Raw genomic sequence first — 15368 nt, 5'->3', positions numbered from 1 at the left:
TAAAAGCAGTATTTTTTCTTAACAGAAAACTTGAAGCCCCACCTGAGGGACCACTGCTCAACTTCACTAATTGCTTCTTGAACTCTTCTGGCTGTATGGGCAATATGAAAATCGGTGGAGTGGTTCCTGGGAGAAGATTAATCCAACAGCCATATGGTCGGTGCGGCGGTAGCAAAGTGGCCCAGGCCTTACTGAACACCTCCCGGAGGTCCTGGTACTCAGCAGGAATGGCGGAGAGGTCCGGGGCAACTTCCGAGCCCCCTGGAATATGTCCTGGGGCAGGCAGGCTGCGCTGACTTCATGCAATGAACGTGGCAGAACGGGCTCTAGCTCATGATGGCACCGGCAGACCAGTCAATGAGGGGATTGTGTCATTGGAGCCAGAAGAATCTCAATACCACGGGAACCTGAGGAGACTTAATGAGCAGGAATTGGATCGTCCCACTGTGGTTCCCTGACACACGTAGGTTGATGGGGGTGGTATTGTGGGTGACCCAGCCTATAAAGCGCCCTTACAGTGCTCTATTGCCCATGGGAATGGAGAGGGACTGAGTGGGGATATCTAGCTCGGAAGCCAGGGTAGCGTCCATAAAGCTGTCATCGGCCCCAGAGTTGTTGAGTACCTGGAGAGATTTCGACTGGTTCCCCCACAGCAACATGACATGAAAAGGGATGTGAGTAAGGGGAGAGGAAAAGTTCTCTGTGTGGCCCACCAGAGTACTCGCTCTTACCGGTGAGCCTGGTCTTTTAGTGGACATGTGGAAACGAAATTACCAGTAGTCCCGCAATACAGGTGTGAAGTGTGAAGCCTGTATAGCTGTTCAGCTGGAGACAGCCTAGCTCTGCCTAGTTGCATGGGCTCAGGAGGAGGTGGATCAGCAGTTTTTGGAGGCTCCCATGGGAACTCTGGTAGCCTTGGGTTCTCTCGGCAATGGAGCCGTTGGGGACTTCCGGGATACCTCAGAGGCGAGGTGGAATCCTTGGACGGGTGAGTGAAATCTCCTCTCCTATCCTTCCTTTGTTCCTGTAGTCAGCCATTGATCTGAATGGTCAAGGTGATGAGCAAGTTGAGATCCGTCGGTAGTTCCTGACCAGCAAGCTCGTCCTTTACTTCCCCTGAAACTCCATGCAGGAACATGTCGAACAGTGCTTCTGGGTTTCAGGCACTCTCAGCTGCCAACGTGCAGAAATCCACAGCGTAGTCTGCCACACTGCGGAGCCTTGCCAAAGCTAGAGTGACTTCCGGGCAGCCTCTCTCTCAGACAATGGAGCATCGAGAACCTTCTTTACCTCTGCCACAAACTCCTCTAGACTGAAGCATACAGGCGATGAGGTACGCTATCTTAGAGGGGTCCGAGATGAAGGAGGAGGACTGCAGCTCGATGATGAGTGAACACCAACAGGTGCCAGACTCTCCATCGAAGCACTCCGGGGAGGTACGAGGGGTTCCAGGGAAACCGGGGTGAACGGGAAGGCGGCGCTGCTAACAGCCGGGTTACTAAGGGGTTGAAAAGATACCGTTGTGGTAGACTGCATCGTAGACAACCCACAAAATTGATCCAGCAATGTGTTCAATGCTTGGTCGTGGCATTCGGCCAAGGTTTGGAACCCTTTCATAAGACCACGAAGCAACTCCTTGTGCCTTCCAATGGTGGCTCCTTGGAAGGAGAGGGCGTTGCGGAGCTGGTCCGAGTCTGCTGGGTCAGTCGTGGCCAGTTCGTACTATCACGTTTCAGGTATGACCCAGATGCAGACAGTGTCGAAGAAACAAAAGTTAATTTCTAATATGGGGGCAGGAAAACGACAGGTCAAAGGCAGGCAGGTGTCAGTTATCCAGAGAAGGTGCAAAGTGTCCAGAACTGGCAGGCAGTCTCAGGGTCAGGGCAGGCAGGGGTCAATAATCCAGTGAGGTGGGGCAAGGTATAGAATGGCAGGGCAGGCAGAGGGGTCAAAACCGGGAAGGACTAGGAAACAGGAGCAAGAAACAGACAGGAGCAGGGGAACAAACAATGGTAGGTTTTACAAACAAAATTAATTGGCAACAGACAAACAGAGAACACAGGTATAACTACACAGGGAATAATGGGGAAGATGGGCGACACCTGGAAGGGGGTGGAGACAAGCACAAAGACAGGTGAAACAGATCAGGGTGTGACACAAACAATAGTCAGGCAGGAGCCAAAACTCTTACTACAACTCATCAGATGAAATTGGACATGTCAGAAAACTGGTGTCACTATTAAAAGCATTGTCCCCCATCTAGTGGACATTTTGGCAGAATTTTGTAATTTTTTTTTTTTACATAGATCCAATAAAAAATTAAGTGATTAATCTACTGGCAACAGGCACTGAGTCATGATCGATTTATTTCACATTAAGCCCAAAAGTAGAGAGTTAAATGTATGTTTGGTCGCAACACTTGACCTCATTTGATGTCTTCCACTGATAATTTGTTGAAGACCAAGAAGACCAATCATGTCTTATAAATATTCCCAGATATAAACCCATTCACCTCTATAATCACAGAGTCTTGCACTTTTTTTGGTGCACAATAGCTGAGGAGAGCATTTGAGCCAGCACTCTGCCAAACCCTCTCATTGCTAATGAGATTTAGGCTACTCTTAGCACGAGAAACGACTGGGACAATGTGGTGTCTAGACGAGCCATGTGTCTGGCTCGTTAAGAACGGCACTTCAGAGAGGCCTGTGGTAACAAAGAGGAGGGGCTGCCAACAGAATGAACCTTGGCCTCTACATTTCAACAGAGCTATTCAACTGTTTTGTGCGCTATGCACTGTGCTAAAAATATCTGCTCATTGAAACAATTATTCATTATTCTTATCTGCCAGATTCTGATGTGTTCACAGCTCTCAGATTCCCCACCCAATGTGCTCAATAGATGCCATATTGTTTTCTCCTCACATTCATGGCAAGAGGATACTTAAAAATTCTATGATAATTTCTGGTTGTTCCCATTTATGTTACCCCTATTCCTTTTCATTGACAGATAGATCAGGATAATGCAAGGAAAATACATTCAGAAGACAACATATATTTTTTTTACCATGCTCTTTATTGAACATAGGTCAAGGAAGACAGTCATACATCACAGATGGAAAGTGTGGCTATTATCAGCATGAACTTAGAGATGCAGGTGCTCTGCTCACTGCTTGAATCCCTTAGACTGAGCAGAGGACCACACCTCCTCTCCGTCTCTCTCCACCACCATGGTGCCATCATTACACAGCCACATGCGGCACATCATTACACAGCCACCGGACGCCGGGCACTTGGTCTGCCATATTATCTTGTTGTCCTTCTGGTACATTACAAAGTTGCAGTCGTCTTGCATGCACAGGCGATAAGGCGTCGCGCTGGCCAGCGGTGTCAGAGTTCCACATGGGCTTCCTGCCATAGATCCCAAAGTTGCCATCCTCCTATGTAGAGAAATAGAATGAATACATTGATTTAACTCTCCAGTTCCAAAGCCATGGGCAGTGGTGGAAAAAGTATTCAATTGTCATACTTGAGGAAAAGTAAAGATACCTTAATAGAAAATGACTCAACTAAAAGTGAAAGTCACCCAGCAAAATAATATTTGAGTAAAAAGTCTAAGTATTTGGTTTTAAATATACTTAAGATCAAAAGTAAAAGTATAAATAATTTCTTATTCTGTATATTAAGCAGACCAGACGGCACAATTTTCTAGTATTTATTTTTTTAACGGATATCCAGGGGCACACTCCAAAACTCAGACATAAGTTACAAACGAAGCATTTGTGATTAGAAGTAGTAGGGATGACCATGGATGTTCACTTGATAAGTGTGTATACTGGACCATTTTCCTGTCGTAATGTAACAAGTACTGAGTACTTTTGGGTGTCAGGGAAAATGTAAGGAGTAAAAAGTTTTTACAAATCTTTTGGAATGTAGTGAAGTAAAAGTAAAAGTTGCAAAAATATAAATAGTAAAGTAAAGCACAGATACCAAGAAAAACTATTTAAGTAGTACTTTCTGGTAGTTTTACTTTAGTACTTTAGACAACTGGTCATGGGAAAAGTCTTCAATGGACTCCAAAAATAACACTTTCAAGTAGGCCCATAGTATTTTTCAAGTTCTAGACACATACATGGAAGCAAGCTTTCCACGTGTGGTTGTTGGACATAAGGTAGTCGTCTCCTTTACGCATCTCGTCATACTTGGACATGTAGTTTCTGCTCATGACTCTGAAATTAGTCATTCGTTCAGCAGAGATTAAAAACAACCCGCTGGGCACAAACTAGTTAAATCAACGTTGTTTCAAAGTAATTTCTCAACTTATTGTGACGTGGAATCTACCTGGAAAATACATTGGATTTGAACAAAGTCATCAACTGTTGTTTTGTGGGCAAAATTTCAATCGCAGGATATTGTCATAGTGCACTATTCACTTTTGCCTTTGGCTGGAGTGTTGTGATGCTGTTGCGTCCGACTGATTTGCTTCTGCCAATTAAAGTGTGCCTGTTCACTCATCTCTGCTCTCCTGCACCTGACTCCAGTTGGCCAGTTGCGCGCCCAGTCTGACATAAACCAATTTTCAACATGACAAACCTTGTATAGATTATATCCACTATAAGAAAACAAAAACAATAGGCTGGGCAGCAGCATCTACTGGAGAGTTGATCTATCTACAGCTATCCATTCTGGATTTTAGCCAAACCCAATGCTGCTTAGCTTTGATATTTGTCACCGCACTAGCGCACTAGTCACACAAATAATGTACAACAATACAATAGCACGGGTTCAAAACAATACCCGGAAAAAAACAGCCTGCCGCGTCACACAATAAACGTAACGAACAATTACACACACAGACATGGGGGGAACAGAGGATAATATACACGTAGAGTAAGAATAATTGTTGAGAAATCTCCACTTAATAGATTCACTGTTGCTATCGAAGTCATTCCAAAGGGTACTTTCAACAAATCAAATGAAATGTAACCATATTTTATCAGTAATATATCAGTCAAGCTTTGGTTGATTTCCTGTGGTGTAAAGTACTTAAGTAAAAATACTACTTAAGTACTACTTTACTTTACTCTTTATATTTGATATACTTTTACTTTACTACATTCCTAAAGAAAATTATGTACTTTTTACTCCATACATTTTCCCTGACACCCAAAAGTATTCATTACATGATGAATGCTTAGCAGGACAGGAACATGGCCTAAATCACACACCTATCAAGAGAACATCCCTGGTCATCCCTTCTTCCTCTGATCTGGCGGACTCACTACATGCTTCGTTTGTAAATTATGTTTGTGTGGGAGCGTGCCCCGGGCTATCCGTAAATTGAAAAAACAAGAAAATAGTGCTGTCTGGTTTGCTTAATATAAGGAATTTGAAATGATTTATGCCTTTACTTTTGATACTAATGTATATTTTAGCAGTTATATTTACTTCCGATACTTTAGTATATCTAAAACGAAATACTTTTTGAATTTTACTCAAGTAGGATTTTACTGGGTGACTTTCACTTGAGTCATTTTCTATGAAGGCATCTTTACTTTTACTCAAGTATGACAATCGGGTACTTTTCCCACCATGGTTGATTTCAAATGGAATCTACAAGATAATAATGATATGTTGGAATCACATCTCAACTAAAAATCAAATTTAAATAATAGGATTAAATCAAGTCAAACTGTATATAAAGTGCATTTAAAGTTTGATTTGATTTAGTGCTATTCTTTTACTTAGATTTTTGGTTGAAATGGACACGTGAATCCAACACATCAGTTATACATTTGCAGACAAACTGGAATTAAAGCCATACCTCAGTGGCACAGAAGGAGCTATCCAAGAAGAAGATCTCCTTTAAATGTTGATATATGGTTGCATTGACAACCAAACACAATTAAATTACTTCTGCAAGACAGTAAATAGCCTAATGTTAAAGATATCTTACAAACTTATGTAAAAGTATTTATTCAACCTTAAAATTAGTTACACATCCATCCATTGACACATTTTGAGGTTGCTGTAAAAATGTGTTTTTATAATCATAGAAAGTGTGCATTTTCAGGGTCGCAGGTCTATGGAATTTTCACAATTGCTATAACAATCTGGTCCGAATCTCAACCAGCATTGATTACTTGCACCATGTACTTTAACGTAATCTCAACTAGGATCAAGGTCATTTAGTTGTGTTGTAATAGATGAAGCACAGTGATGACACATTAAGTTGTTGTATAAATAAACAACATATCTGACATTGTATTCCCATTTGAACTTTGTTGTGCTTTTAAATGGTTGAAAGCGCAGTGATAACACACATAGGTGAATAAAACGAAATAAAACATCTGACATTGATTTTCCATTGGAATTTGGTTGTGCTTTTAGATGATTGAAAGCACAGTTTGGAATATCATTGATCAACGCTTCTAAAATATTACCCAATTCTCAACGTTGACCCCTGTATACCACTCAGTATACCACTAAGTACTTGTATGGGAGACTGCTGGGGGAAAGACCTTATGTACTGTATATGATGACCACATTACCTTGGTATAGTTGCTATAGGGACAACTTACTGTAAGTTCTGGATGTGATATTAAATCAAGGTTCTGACTTTCTATGGTCTAAAAAATAAATCCCATGGTGCTTATCGATGGAGTAGGAGTCCTCCTTGGCTAAATTCCCAGTCTGACCCCTCACAACAATATAACCATAATGCCAAGCTTCACATTGGCCCAATCCCTCCGCACTGAAAGGCAATGTGTGATGAATACTCAGGTGCAAAATGGTAACCTGGAGGATGATGAAATTTGTTTGTACCTTTCTCAGAATTACACAATATAGTCTGAGTGGCATAAACCTGGCACAGCAAACAAGGACATGCTGATCCGACTTGTGTTGATCAGCTATTAATCTCAGAGTGGCATAAGGGCTCCCGAGTGGCGCAGCGGTCTGAGGCCCTGCATCAATTCCAGGCTGTATCACAACCAGCCGTGATTGGGAGTCCCATAAGGCGGCACACAATTGGCCCAGCGTCGTCCAGGTTTTGTCTGGGGTATTCCGTTGTTGGGGTAGGTTCCTTGTTCATTGTCGATCATTGGCTTATTGGTGCAATCAGACAATATCTTCTTTAAGTAAATCAATCAAACCTTTATTAATGCAATTGCAGGCAGAAGTTGACAATGGAAACACAGCACATATGTTTCAGAGTAAGTTCTGTAAAATAAAACAGGTCAAAGTTGCTTTAATATACTTGCAGTCAACCCCTAGTGGTTTAACTGCCTACGTCAACACCTTCTACTCATGAGACCAAGCCCATGCATATACAGTTATACAAACTTGCAGGAGAAAACAATAGTCCCGTGTTTTCTAAGGGCTCAGCAGTAATTTTTCACTCCCGTGTGGCTTACAGCGGCGTGTCTGACTTGTCTCTTATCTATTTACTCCCCTGCAGGGGTCTATGAATCTCTTTTAGCCTTGAGGCGCTTTCTCACAGACACCCTGTTTTAACTGCAATAACTCACACATCTCTCAGACTGTTTCTTATAAGAGGCAGAGACTAGAAAATAACTGTGGACCAGTATTAAACCTTATAATGCATATATTGCTAATCTGTGGTCCAGGATCCTATAAATGTAGTGGGGGAGGGGTCTTATAGCCCTCCCCCTTCTATTAATACAAGATAATCATAATCAATTATTATAACACATCAATCATTTGGTGCAGAACCTAACATGACCCCAAGGTGACCCCGAATCACCATCATTGTAAATACGAATTTGCTGTTAACTGACTTGCCTGGTTAAATAAATAACTAAAAAGAAAGACCTCATTCATAGGATGCCCATAAATACATGAACACAGAGCCACTGTACAGATCTATTAGTGGAGTGAACTTTTAGCTCACTGTACTGTTTGTTTTAGAGGTTAATTCAAAATGTGACACCATGTTCACTCATTTACGCTAGACCTGAGTGGCTTTATGTGTAAAATAATGTAGAATAGAATGAGTTATGCTGGTGTAAAGGCCACCAGGATGCTTGTTTAGCAAGTACCACTTCCTCCTGATATGGCTCCCACCAAGGCTCAAACCCAGCACCTCTGCTATCCTAGCACATGTGACCACCCTCCCAAAGCTTCTTACCAGTTGCGCCACATGAAAAGCTAGCTATTTGTCAGCGCAAATGGGGAAATTTCAGGCTGAGGAGTAAGTTTCACACACCCACATGTGCTACATTCACCCCTCAAACTTATTCAACAGCAACCCCAGTGTGGAGCTGAGCGCAACTGTAGGCACCACTTTAAAGGACCCCACATGAAAAACCCACTACAGTTTACTATAGAATACTTTTGTACTTACTATAGAATTCTGTTGAAGAAGAAGAATGTTGAGCCATTCTTATGCATTTAGCATCCCTACATCAAGGGAAATATAGTATTCATTCTAACAAATATATCTACATATATTTCAGAAGGTTGTGTAACCCTGGAAATGATCAAAAGAAAAGGGGTCTCTTGGCACAATTTACCCCAGGTACGGGGTTAGTTGAGCATACCCAGTGCAGGGTAAGTTGAGCTGCCATGTGGTAAGTGGGTGATGGTGTCCTGTGACAGTGGTGGAGTGTGTGGGTAGGTACAAGTTTAAATCATAGAATGAGGGTGTAGTATATTGTATATCTTAAATGTATGCCTACATTCAGATATAGATCTCTCTGTTCAATATTACTTAGCCTTCCATTTCTTGATCAGTTGTCTGGGACAGGGATGTTGTTTTCGATGTGACAATTGACAGGCAAGTTCTCTGCATTTGACATTACTAAACCCATGAAACTGGTCTGCGAGATTCTTGATCTGTTTAGCAAGCTCAGACTCCATGTCATCAGATAAGACCCTGTGTGCCTCTGCTACCCTGTCATAGCCTCTCGTTCACACAGGTGCATGTTTGTTTCCTTTTCTTTTTTGTCTTCAGTGTCATTCAGTAAAAAAAAATCATACCTTGCTGCCTCTCAAATGTACTTCTTCCGTTCTCTCACTTCCTTGGTTGCTCTCTCAAAACCCTCAAGGGTGGCTAGACCCAGCATATTTGATCCAAATAGCACTCAGTCAGTGTTTTTAGAATATGATAATATGATAAGAATATTTTGAAGATAAATACACAACGCAGAGGATGAGAGGACTAAAAACTAGAGTACTAATGGTCAGTAGAGTACTAGAGTACTAATGGTCAATAGAGTACTAGAGTACTAATGGTCAATAGAGTACTAGAGTACTAATGGTCAATAGAGTACTAGAGTACTAATGGTCAATAGAGTACTAGAGTACTAATGGTCAATAGAGTACTAGAGTACTAATGGTCAATAGAGTACTAGAGTACTAATGGTCAATAGAGTACTAGAGTACTAATGGTCAATAGAGTACTAGAGTACTAATGGTCAATAGCGATTTGTAAATAGGAGTTGGGTTTCAGTTCAACATCTGTTCAGAATCTGTGGAATGTCACTCCTGAACGTGTGCTACGTGTGCCACGTTTTCATTGGTCTGTACATTGAGTTGGGGGCAGGATATTTGTTATTTGGCCATTGGTCAAGTTGTACTGCAAGGACTTCTGATTTATCAACCCCAGGCTAGGGTGGGGGGGTTATAAATGGCATCCTGTTGCTTTGTTTGGGGGGGGGAAAGCTGAGGACAGGGGGGACTGAATACCTGAACATCTACCTCCCAGCATAACATCTTGATTTGTCCCCTCTGAATAAACCTATTTTTCTCCCCCTGATTTGCTTTGGAGTTTGTTTTATAGAAAAAGAACATAAATTGCTAACATTAGTGTGACGTGACAAGTGAAGCTGAATCCCTTTGAGAAGTTTTGTCTGGACATCTGGGTGCTGTGATGATTGGAATCATCTTCTCAGTCATCGTAGCAATTAACATGTTTTTCACTTCAATAGTAACTGCAATTTCCGTTGAATCAACGTGGCTGCTTCTTCTTCGGTTTGGCTGGGAGGTGGACTGGAAAAATGCACAATAGTAGCCACTAAATATTCTTTCTCAGTTCATCTTTCCTTGACCCCCACCTTCTCCTCCAATTTGGTCGAGAAGGAGGCAATTAGATGCGAGAAAATGCGAGACACCACGGGAAGACAAATGGAGACTACTCATAGAAGATGCTACCGTAGTGACACAATAGAGAGTCAACGTACTCCTGCCTTGAAATCGACCCCACAGCTATTTCAATGACAATATGATTTAAACAAGATGTTAGTTTAAAGAGATTGTATGGGATCTTAAATATATTGAATTAGAATTTGTAACATCATACAAATTTCAGGATATTTATTTTTTGTTGTTGAGATGTTTTATTTATTTTGCATGACGTAACATATCATAGGAGGGGTCCAGGTTGGCGCCCTCTCGGGTTCGTGCCATGGGGGAGATCTTCGTGGGCTATACTCGGACTTGTCTCATGGTAGTAAGTTGGTGGTTTGCGGATATCCCTCTAGTGGTGTGGGGGCTGTGCTTTGGTGGGGTTGTATCCTGCCTGGTTGGCCCTGTTCAGGGGTATTGTCGGACGGGGCCACAGTGTCTCCCGCCCTCTTCTGTCTCAGCCTCCAGTATCTATGCTGCAATAGTCTATGTGCCGGGGGGCTAGGGTCAGTCTGATACATCTGGTGTTATTCTCCTGTCTTATCCGGTGTCCTGTGTGAATTTAAGTATGCTCTCTCTCTCTCTCTCTCTCTCTCTCTCTCGCTCTCTCTCTCTCTCTCTCTCTCTCTCTCTCTCTCTCTCTCTCTCTCTCTCTCAGGACCTGAGCCCTAGGACCATGCCTCAGGACTACCTGGCCTCATGACCCCTTGTTGTTCCCAGTCTACCTGGTCATGCTGCTGCTCCAGTTTGAACTATTCTGCATGCGGCTATGGAACCCTGTCCTGCTCACTGGACGTGCTACCTTGTCCGGGACTGCCGTTTTCAACTCTCTCTCTCTCTCTCTCTCTGCCGCACCTGCTTTCTCGAACTCTGAATGCTTGCCTATGAAAATCCAACTGACATTTACTCCTGAGGTTGCACATTCTACAACCACTGTGATTATTATTATCTGACCCTGCTGGTCATCTATGAACGTTTAAATATCTTGGCCATGTGCCGTTATAATCTCCACCCAGCACAGCCAGAAGAGGACTGGCAACCCCTCAGAGCCTGGTTCCACTCTAGGTTTCTTCCTTGGTTCATGCCTTTCTAGGGAGTTTTTCCTAGCCTCCATGCTTCTACATCGGCATTGCTTGCTGTTTGGGGTTTTAGGCTGGGATTCTGTATAGCACTTTGTGACATCGACTGATGTTAAATGGACTTCATAAATATATTTGATACATTTGATTGACTGTTTCAAGGTCTCAGCTTGGAGAGAAGAAGCTTTGTGAGGTATTGGTCGGTCACATGCATTAAGCAAACGTTAATGATGAATTAATTATGAATAATGATACTGTAAATCATGCAAATATTGTTAGTTGTCTTTGGGAGGACGTAACATATAAGAAATTGATGATGTTGTTCTAGGATTGCAAATGGAGGGTATATTACTGAAAACGTTTTAAGTTTACAAGTAAACTACTAGAATTTTGGTAGCTTTCGAATGTTTTATTTAATTTTATAAGATGACATCTAGTAGCCTTTTTGGGTACTTCAGACTTTCACAGGCGTCTGTAATTATCTATGGCCATTTGTGTGGCTTTATCGCACGTAAAATATATAAAATAATCAAATAAGATGATTTTAAAATATAATTTTTATGACAAAGCTGTAAAACATTATCCTAAACATAAAGCACCAACTTAGTGAATACCATTGGTGTTTAATATGAGGGTTTCAGCATTAAATATCCTTCATATTTCTTTACACTTATTTTATTGTCAATGTCTTGGTTGTACATGTTTTGGCACCAAACTGGTGGCAGTTCTGAAAAAAGGCAATAGTTGGAAGAGTTAGCTATTTTCTCTTGAAGGTCTATCCACTAGAAACTCATGGACAATATGGACACTCAAAATTGCCATAGATTACCTGTTAATTACCAAAATTACAGAATACATTTCCGGTAGCTTTGCAACCAACCATACTCGTGAGCGGTCCTTTCAAAACTGCTGGCTGAAATTATACAAAAACTCCGCTGCATCACTTTTGTTGACAATCCAAAATGAACACAAAACAAATGGATTGTTTTATTGGTTCACAACACTGTATACACATTTTTACATGATACTTTATGATTGCCCTATTCAGACACTATATGTAGGCCTACTGTAGTAGTGTAGCCCACACAAAAAAAGCTTCAGTCTTTGTGATTCATTTATGTAATGCCGTGAGAGTCTTTTGAGCTCCAGATGTCAACCCCGTCCTTCTGCAGCACAAGGGTGTTGCTGTCTTTAAGGTGGATCAGGCACATCTTGCAGAGGTGTTGGTGTGCTAGATGGCGGCGTCCTTCTCTGTGTACATCACCAGGTTGCAGTTGTCCTGCATGCACAGGCAGTGGGGGTTGGGGCTGGCTGTATCTGAAGACCACATGGGCTACCAGCCATAGGTCACAAAGTTGCCATCCTTCTACAGAGATAGTACAGTAATGTTTTTTTTATTTTAATCTTTTTAAATTTCACCTTTATTTAACCAGGTAGGCTAGTTGAGAACAAGTTCTCATTTGCAATTGCGACCTGGCCAAGATAAAGCAAAGCAGTTCGACAGACACAACACAGAGTTACACATGGAATAAACAAACATGCAGTAGAAAAAGTCTATATACAGTAATATTATAGTCCAGTTTGTGCGCTCAACTGCGTGCAAAATAGATTGCGAAATGTTGCTCCTACTGTCAGAATTCACAGATGAAGAGCCAAATCATGTGTATGGAATTTTTTTTATAGGAAAGAAGTTTTTCCGTTGCCTCCTTTTGTTTCGTTAATTATCTCTCCCTATGACGGAAAAAGTATATATCTTTTTTTACATCTCCTCCTGTTGTTGTTGTTGGTTAATTCACTTCTTCTTCTGTGAATTTTATATGGCGGTTGGCAACCAACTTTAAGTGGAACTATCGCCACCAGCTGGACTGGAGTGTGGACCACAGACAGTGAAGGTCTAAATCCTACCCAATAATCAAATCTCCAGAAGAAAAGAAAATACATAATTAAATACTACAACTCCCGAAGATTTCCCCGGCAGTTCACTTAATCCTGGCTTTTCAACCCCGTTACTCCTCAAATCTAATAACAATCGCTCTCTTTCCCTCACATATTTCTGGCACTGAAATATATTTACATTTTATTTTTTATTCCACCTTCATTTAACCAGGTAGGCTAGTTGAGAACAAAGTTCTCATTTACAACTGCGCCCTGGCCAAGATAAAGCAAAGCAGTTCGACACATACAACAACACAGAGTTACACATGGAATAAACAAACATACAGTCAATAATACAGTAGAAAAAGTATATATACAGTCTGTGCAAATGAGGTAGGATAAGGGAGGTAAGGCAATAAATAGGCCATGTTGGCGAAGTAATTACCATAAAGCAATTAAACACTGGAATGGTAGATGTGCAGAAGATAAATGTGCAAGTAGAGATACTGGGGTGAAAAGGAGCAAGATAAATAAATACATACAGTATGGGGATGAGGTAGTTGGATGGGCTGTTTACAGATCGGCTATGTACAGGTGCAGTGATCTGTGAGCTGCTCTGACAGCTGGTGCTTAAAGTTAGTGAGGGAGATATAAGTCTCCAGCTTCAGTGACTTTTGCAGTTCGTTCCAGTCATTGGCAGCAGAGAACTGGAAGGAATGCCGGCCAAAGGAAGAATTGGCTTTGAGGGTGACCAGTGAGATATACTTGCTGGAGCGTGTCCTACGGGTGGGTGCTGCTATGGTGACCAGTGTGCTGAGATAAGGCGGGGCTTTACCTAGCAGAGACTTGTAGATGACCTGGAGCCAGTGGGTTTGGCGGCGAGTATGAAGCGAGGGCCAGCCAACGAGAGCGTACAGGTCGCAGAGGTAGCTAGTATATGGGGCTTTGGTGACAAAACGGATGGCACTGTGATAGACGGCATCCAATTTGCTGAGCAGAGTGTTGGAGGCTATTTTGTAAATGACATCACCAAAGTCGAGGATCGGAAGGATGGTCAATTTTACGAGAGTATGTTTGGCAGCATGAGTGAAGGATGCTTTGGGGCGAAATAGGAAGCTGATTCTAGATTTAATTTTGGATTGGAGATGCTTAATGTGAGTCTGGAAGGAGAGTTTACAGTCTAACCAGACACCCAGGTATTTGTAGTTGTCCACATATTCTAAGTCAGAACCGTCCAGACTAATGATGCTAGTCGTGCGGGCAGCAATCGGTTGAAGAGCATGCTTTTAGTTTTATATGCATTTAAGAGCAGTTGGAGGCCACGGAAGGAGAGTTGTATGGCATTGAAGCTAGTCTGGAGGTTTGTTAACACAGTGTCCAAAGAGGGGCCAGAAGTATCCAGAATGGTGTCGTCTACGTAGAGGTGGATCAGAGAATCACCAGCAGCAAGAGCGACATCATTGATGTATACAGAGAAGAGAGTCGGCCCGAGAATTGAACCCTGTGGCACCCCCATAGAGACTGCCAAAGGTCCGGACAACAGGCCCTCCGATATGACACACTGAACTCTATCAGAGAAGTAGTTGGTGAACCAGGCGAGGCAATCATTTGAGAAACCAAGGCTGTCGAGTCTGCCGATAAGAATGTGGTGATTGACAGAGTCGAAAGCCTTGGCCAGGTTGATGAATACGGCTGCACAGTAATGTCTCTTTCGATGGCGGTTATGATATCGTTTAGGACCTTGAGCGTGGCTGAGGTGCACCCATGACCAGCTCTGAAACCAGATTGCATAGCGGAGAAGGTACGGTGGGTTTCGAAATGGTCGGTAATCTGTTTGTTAACTTGGCTTTCAAAGACCTTAGAAAGGCAGGGTAGGATAGATATAGGTCTATAACAGTTTGGGTCTAGAGTGTCCCCCCCTTTGAAGAGGGGGATGACCGCGGCAGCTTTCCAATCTTTGGGAATCTCAGATGATACGAAAGAGAGTTTGAACAGGCTAGTAATGGGGGTAGCAATAATTTAGGCAGATCATTTTAGAAAGAGAGGGTCCAGATTGTCTAACCTGGCTGATTTGTAGGGGTCCAGATTTTGCAGCTCTTTCATAAAATCAGCTATCTGGATTTGGGTGAAGGAGAAATGGTGGAGGCTTGGGCGAGTTGCTGTGGGGGGTGGAGGGCTCTCGATCGGGGTAGGGGTATCCAGATGGAAAGCATGGACAGCCATAGAAAAATGCTTATTTAAATGATCAATTATAGTGGATTTATCAGTGGTG

At 42.3% G+C, this 15368-nt stretch overlaps 1 pseudogene; it reads right to left on the bottom strand.

Annotated features, from left to right (window-relative positions):
* Positions 1-3162: 3162 nt before the first annotated feature.
* Positions 3163-4221, bottom strand: LOC139420732 (B-type lectin plumieribetin-like; annotated as a pseudogene).
* Positions 4222-15368: the final 11147 nt, after the last annotated feature.

This window comes from Oncorhynchus clarkii, chromosome 11, assembly GCF_045791955.1.
Source record: "Oncorhynchus clarkii lewisi isolate Uvic-CL-2024 chromosome 11, UVic_Ocla_1.0, whole genome shotgun sequence".
Classification (NCBI taxonomy): Eukaryota; Metazoa; Chordata; class Actinopteri; order Salmoniformes; family Salmonidae; genus Oncorhynchus; species Oncorhynchus clarkii.
The sequence above is the reverse complement of the archived record's forward strand: the minus strand, read 5'-3'. Positions and strand labels throughout refer to the sequence as shown.